Below are 7,350 nucleotides of genomic sequence, written 5' to 3' on the forward strand. Positions count from 1 at the left end.
CACTATTCACCTAATGGGTAAAGCCAAACTCTGGTGCAGAAGGAGAAGGTATAATAAAAGCTTCCCAGGTGAGTGACTCTGATGCAGGTGAGGAAGCTTAATAATTGTTTCCATACATTTTCACTATCAAATCTGACAGGAGGCCCTATTTCTGGGCAGGAAGCATACACAGATGAGAATGTTCCAGGTGAAGAAATACAATTTGTTCCTCAACATGACCTGTATGGAGCCTCTTTTCATCCAAAAAATATTTTTGCAATTTTAGGTTCCTGGTGTAACAGGATTTACTTTCTAGGTGCCCATCCTAGAAAGTAAAACCTAAGAGGTTTTTTCTGGTACTATGGGACCCAGAGAAGTTTCTAATAGAACACTGCATAAAAGCCTCAGTTGGAAAAAGACCTGATTTTACTCTCTTTGGTCCAATATAAATGCGAAGTGGGTAGGGCAAATTAAGGAGAAGTAAAGGAACAAAAAAGGAAGAAATTATGTGCAGGGAATGGGGGAGGAAGAGAGAGGCCTGTGAGAGAGCAGGTAGAAAGGTATTCTTTTCAAGGAGGGCTGCCTCTCTCTCTCTCTCTCTCTCTCTCTTCCTTTCTCTTCCCTCCCCACCTCCCTCAGCTGAGCACTGAGAAGTGTTTTGTAAAAGATTGGAAAGAGGATCTGGGCAGCTTGTCTGCAAAACAGGGAAAAAAAATTGAAGTGAGTCATGGGGCACCTGAGAGGAGTGAGGCCCAGGGAGGCCAGCACACCACGGGGAAAAGTCAGGCTTCATCAGATTAAAACCCCCTGCCCTGAAAAGTCACACTGCAGCTTGAGAGAAAATATTCACAACAGCAGGTGTCTGAAAGAAGACATGCATTTAGAATATATAAGGAAATTTGGCAACTTGTTAATAGGAAGGCAAGCAACTCAAAAAATGGGCAAAAGACACATATAAACCCTTTACAACACTGTAGAAATGGCTGACAAATACATGAAAAGATACTCTACATTATTAGTCATCATGGAAATGCAAAATAAAATCACAGCAAGATACCATGTAACACCTGTAGAACGGCTAAAATTAAGATTTCTAATGCCAAGTATCAGCTAGAGTGGACATAAAATGGAATACTTATATCTTGTTGACAGGAATTAAAAATAGTACATCCAGCCCTGGCTGGCGTGGCTCGGTGGTTGAGTGCCAGCCTGCAAATCAAAGGGTCACCGGGTCAGTTCCCAGTCTAAGGGCTCAGACCTGGAGTGTGGGGCCAGATCCCGGGCAGGGGGCATGTGAGAGGCAACCACACACTGATGTTTCTCTCCCTCTCTCTCTCTCTTCCCCTCTCTGTAAAAATAAATAAATAAAATCTTAAAAAAGAAAATAGTACAACATCTTGGGGACCTAAAGGATACACCTACCATGTGACCTAATAATTCTACTCTTAGGTATTTATCACAGAGCAAATTTTTATTTTTTGTTTTATTTTTTTCCAGGGGAGAGCATGAATGCAGTCCCCCATTACCACAAATCACACACTCAAGCTTCCCACAGTTGGGGAACTCACAGGTGTCAGCACATCTGAAGTGAATCGATAAGCCTTGTGATCATGGTATCTCCGCTGCCAGGTAAGTAGAAAGAGTGATTTTTTAAAATGTCCACAAACACTTGCACGCAAATATAAATAGCCACATATAAAAGTAGCTATTGACCACCATGTTGCACATGTCCAATCTATATTATCTGGTTGCTGAAATGCTTGTGAAGGCCTACATTAAAATGAGTAAGTTATCAAAAAATTCATGTTACCTTGAGAAAAAAAAAGACTTGTATACAGTGTGCACAGCAGCTTTATTCACAATTTCTAAAAAACTGAAAACAATCCAAATCTCCATCAACTAGGTCATGGGTGAACAAAATTTGGTATAGCTATAGAAAGGAATTATAATAAAAAGGATGAAATTACAGCCCTGGCTGGTGTGGCTTGGTGGGTTGAGCATGGCCTGTGAACCAAAAAGTCACTGGTTCAATACTGGTCAGGGCATGCCCCTGGGTTGTGGGCCAGGTTTCCAATTGGAGGCGTGTGGGTAGCAACAAATGGATATTTCTCTCTCTCTCTTTTTCCCTCCTTTCTCCTCTTTCTAAAATATAACTAAAATCTTAAAAAAATGAAATTACTGGAAGATGATAGCATGATTAACTCTCAAAATCACCGCAGGGAATAAAATAAGCTGGATATAAAAGAGTGCCTATCACATGATTCAATTTGCATAAAATTTTTAAACAAGAAAAACTCATTTGCAGTTATAGAAAAGACTACTGTGGGTGCCTGGAATTAAGGGGACTGCAAAGGAAGGCTAAGGAACTTCCCAGGGTAATAGATGGATTCTAGATCTTGTTTAGGTATATACATTGGTCAAAAGTCATCAAACTGAATGCTTAAAATGTGTAAATGAATGTTACTGTATGTGAATTATACCTCAATAACGCTGATTTTTTTAAATAGAAAAAAAAGTTATTCTGGCCAGTGTGGCTCAGTTGGTTGGAGCATCATCCCTTAAACTGAAAGGTTGCAGGTTTGATCCTCAGTTGCAGCTCATTCAGGAGGCAACAAATCAATGTTTTTCACATTGATGTTTGTCTGTCTGTCTGTCTCTCTCTCCACACCCCTCCTCTTTCTTTAAAAGCAATGAGAAAACGTCCTCAGATGAGGATAAAAAATTAACATAAAGAAATAAACTAGTAAAAATTTTTAAGTATTAAAAATCAAAAATAACAACAAATAGCAAAAAAGAACAGGAATTTTTTTAAAAAAGAAAAGCTAGGCCTGGCTAGTGAGGCTCAGTGGACTGAGTGCCTGCAAATCAAAATGTTACCAGTTCAATTCCCAGTCAGGGCACATGCCTGGGTTGTGGGCTGGGTCCCCAGTTGGGAGTGTGTGAGAGGCAACCAATTCATGATGTATCTCTTGCACATCAATATTTCTCTCCTTCTCTTTCTCCCTCCCTTTCTCTTTCCCTTCAGCTCTCTCTAAAAATAAATAAATATTTTTTAAATAAAAATAAAGATAGATGATGTACTCCTAAAATTAATTGTATCTAATTTTTTTAAAAAGAAACTTAGTAGTGAAATAAGTAACAAAATAATGAAACAGGGAAAGCCCATGGAATAGGAAGAGAAATAGACCAAGGTGAAGACTGAAGAACTGCCCAACTTGAAGAGCAAAGAAAGCAGTTAGGAGAGAAGTACAGAGGTGGTCAGAATGAGGTTTCCTGGGAACCGAGAAGTAAGATGCTGGAAGAAGGAAAAAAGGCAGCAAAGGCTATAGAGAGCAGAGGGACCTGGAAGACTGGGGCCTGGGGACGGCCACAAGTTAAGGCCATTGAAAAGTAATTCTTGAGAGGCCAGTCCCAATGGCCTCTCAAGGCCTCTCAAGCCCTGGAAGTCATGGCAGGGGCCAAGGGAGTGCAGGGAGTACCTGAGGTAACACCTTTGCCAGGAAGCTTAGGGAAGGAGTGGGCTCCTAACAGGAGGAATCCCCAGGAAAACCATCTGGTGGCCTAAGTTTTCTGACATCATCATGTATCCATTCTTCATTTCTAAATAGGATAGATATTGTGATTTTAAATGCTGCTCCTGAACAAGGTGTACCAAAGGCCTTTCTGTGCCCTTCTTCTTCTGTATTTGTGCTGAAGAAAGCTAAGCAAAATAGGTGTAGTGTCCCACCTCAAGTTCCCAGGGAGGCAGCTGACTTGCCCCATCCTGTCCACCTTTCCCACTCACCTGCATGGCTGGTGGGAATATACAATGGTAAAACCTTCACGGAAGGCAGTTTGACAAAGTCTATCAAAATTACACATACACATACCATACACTTCCACCTCAAGGTGTTTATTTTACAGATAAACTTGCACATATGTGAAACCTCATATGCACCTGGTTGTTCATTGTTTCATTGTAGCATTGATCAGAAAAAACCAAGTGATCCTCAATAATGACATTAAATAAACATTAATATTTATTAAATTATTTATAATGGATATTTATTTATATTTATTATTTAATATTTGTTTTTAAAAGTATGATACATACAAACAATGAATACCAAAAAAAGAAAATAAATAAGGAGGATGCTCTCTATGTACAGACATTGAAAGGTTTATGAGATATATTTTTAAGTGAAAAAAACAAGGTGCATAGCAATTCTATAGAGTAAAATCACTTGTGTTAAAATGAATAAACCAATAGTGTATGTATGAATAGGGTGCGGGAGAATACATTTGTTTACATATATACCCCCAAAAAAGTCTTTGTAAGTGTCAGGAAAGAAAACCTTTCTTCTACCCTCTTAGGTTCTGAAGGTGGGGGCTGGCAGATTAAACTGATAGTGAGAGAAAAGTCAGAATTTACTTATACATACACATGGGAGTGCTCAGTGATGAGCAACAGAATGGTTGTGGGAATTTGGGCCTTTTATATTTATAGGTTTAGTAGGGGAAAGGGAAAGAGAGAAAAAAGGCTTCTGTGAGAAAAACAAAAAGGTTTCTCTAGGAAAGACAAATGGGTTTTTAGGAGAACAAACCAGAGATAAGAAAGTTTGTGATAATGTGTGTTCATGAAGGTACCAGTAGTCTTTCAACTTCTCAATGAGATTTATGGTATGTTTACTCTTGGTCTCTCTCTCTCTCTCTGCGTAGTAGAAGTTACCCCAAAGAGGGAATGTATAACAGTCCTCATTTCTCAGAAATGTCTGCTCTTTAGTTGGGTAAGAGAAACGCCAAGAAGGCTTCTTTCTGTATCTGTTAAAATCTCGAACGCCTTCAGCTTTAAGAAAGCTTTATGCTAACCCTGGGGTTCCAAGTAGGTCCTCACACAGGATACACAAGAAACTGACAATAGTTGTTATCTATTTGTAGGGCATGGGATGGAGGAGGATAAGAAATACGATGTTAGGGACAAAGGTGAGTGGGAAACACTTTTTGGTATATTTTTTTAATTTTAGAAAGATATGAATGCATTACCCATTAAAAAATTAAGTTCTAAGTATGTTTCTAATTTATTTAAAGCTGGATCCTCACCTTCACCCCTCACCCCCATTTAGAAAAAGATGGATTTTCATCTCATTAGCAAAAGCCTAATTGGATCCAGCCCTGAGGGAGGTGGGATTTTATCGTCATCGGCTTCAACTTTTACCCAGGAAAGGTTATAAAACAGTCAGGTCACCTTTCCCACTTTGCTGAGAGGAACACTTACAGCAAGGTGTCAGCTGTTAATTCTGGGACCTTCTCTCATAGCTCCCCTCCAGTCTCCAGGAACACCATGGCAGCTGCAGAGGGTAGGGGTGGACTGGGAGGGAGCTGAGCCCCAGTGGAGGATGGAAACCTTCCCCCTTCAAGCAGATTTCAGGATTGCTATTTGGGCTTTGCACGTAATAGAGGGTAAAAAGACTGATGGAACTCTGACAAATGCCTGTCTCTTGTCCTAACATCCCAACCCACTGCCATTACAAGAATCAAAGAGCTTTCCACAAACTGAACTAACAAGCAAAATAGAGACAGACTCATAGAGAGCAGGATGACAGCTAAGCGGGCAGGGAGGTTAGAGGATGGAGGGATTGAGCAAAAAGGAAAAAGTGTAGTGATTGCAGGGGACTAAATGGTAAAATACAATTTTACAAAAAATGCTTTCCATCCCAAAGAGGGAGAAGTTCCTAATTGGAAGAAAATTCCAAAGTAGGAATTTAAGATCAAGTGAAAGTTTTTCTGATAGAGTTGATCAGCAGGTCTTAAATGCCCTGGAATTCAAAAGTATAAACTCGAGAGAGAAGGGATCAAGGTTCTGAGTTCTGGGGATACACATCAGGTCCAGAACTTGCCAAGCACATTCCCATCTGTGGGTATCTAACCTAGCTGCTCCCTCTACCTCAACTCCTCATCTCTACATCTCCTCATGCTGGCCCACACTTCTCATCCTGAGCTTCATTTAAATGTACACCCTCACAGAGGCCTTCTTTGGTCACCCAAAGTGTAAGTATAATCCACCCAAGCAGTCTCTAACACATCCCCTCTTTTTCTAATATTCAAGATAATCTTATTCATAATTGATATCCGTTAACTGATGAAGAGATTAATGCATGCGATACATCATTACTCAGGAATAAACATGGACAAATTATTGTGATATACATCACCATTAATAAACCACCTAAACATGGAAAGTGAAAGAAGTCAAACACAAAAGAGTCTCATTCTGAAGAAGACAACTAAAATGGCAAAAAGCAGATCAGTGGTTGTCAGTGCTCTGAGTTTATAGAGGGGACTGACTTAGCTGAAAGGGAATTTCATCCAACTCAATTTTGAGAGGTGAAATTATTCTGTATTATGGCCATGTGGTCGTTATTCAACTTAAATATTTGTCAAAATGTACCAGATTTTGCATTTAACATTTACTCTATAAATGTCTATTTATATTTGATTTAGCAAACCAATCACATCCCCTTTTTTATTTATTCTATTCATAGCCCTTACCATAATCAAATTCTATCTTTGGCAACTGAAATGGCACAGCCATAATTGGCTTGTTCTACGTGTCCTCAATGTTTAGGACCTAGTATGTAGTGGACATTGGATATTTGCTCAATTAATGAACAAATGACTAGAAGTTAAACTTGAGATGTCTGTGAAATATCTAAGGAGAGATATCAAGCCATCAAATGTGGGAAACATCCAGGTTGCAGGTATACATTTGGACATTATTAGAACACAATCAGTTTTTAAATCCATAGGAATAAATTCACCAGAGGAGAAATTTAAAGAAGAATGTCTGAGCGCCTAGGAACCCAACATTTAGAGGTTGGGAAGAGAAAAGGGAGTAAGCATAAAAGGTTAAAAAAAAAAGAAGAGACCATCGAGGTGGAAGGAAAGCCAGACAAAAGTGTCTCTGAGGCTGAGACAGAAGTACCTCAAGAACAAGACAGTGACCACCTTGTGTGGAAAGCTGTCCTTAGACTTACCAGTATGGAGGCCATCAGGACCTTGAAGAGCAGTCGCAGTGCATGGGTGGGGCAGAAGCCCTCCAGGAATGGATCAAGTTATGAATGGGAAGTGAGGGAGTGGAAGTATCTACACGTCAATGACTCTAATCCAGAAGTTCAGTTGAGAATAGCAGATAAACTGGATGTACCTACAGGTAGATATGGATCAAGGGAAGATTCTTTTTCTTTTCTAATCAACTTCTTTCAAAAATTTTCAAACCTGCAGAAAGTTGAAAGAGGATGACAATGTACAACTCTTCACCCTTTACCTTAATTCATCATTTGTTAACACTGTCAATTCCCACATACACACCTATATATATTCATTTGGGGGATG

General features: G+C 39.5%; 1 pseudogene; it reads right to left on the bottom strand.

The window, feature by feature from the left end:
• Window positions 1–1,473: 1,473 nt before the first annotated feature.
• On the bottom strand, window positions 1,474–1,616 carry LOC119004224 (uncharacterized; annotated as a pseudogene).
• Window positions 1,617–7,350: the final 5,734 nt, after the last annotated feature.

The sequence above is a fragment of the Sturnira hondurensis genome, unplaced genomic scaffold (assembly GCF_014824575.4).
Source record: "Sturnira hondurensis isolate 20B ecotype Veracruz unplaced genomic scaffold, ASM1482457v3 Scaffold0019186, whole genome shotgun sequence".
NCBI lineage: Eukaryota > Metazoa > Chordata > Mammalia > Chiroptera > Phyllostomidae > Sturnira > Sturnira hondurensis.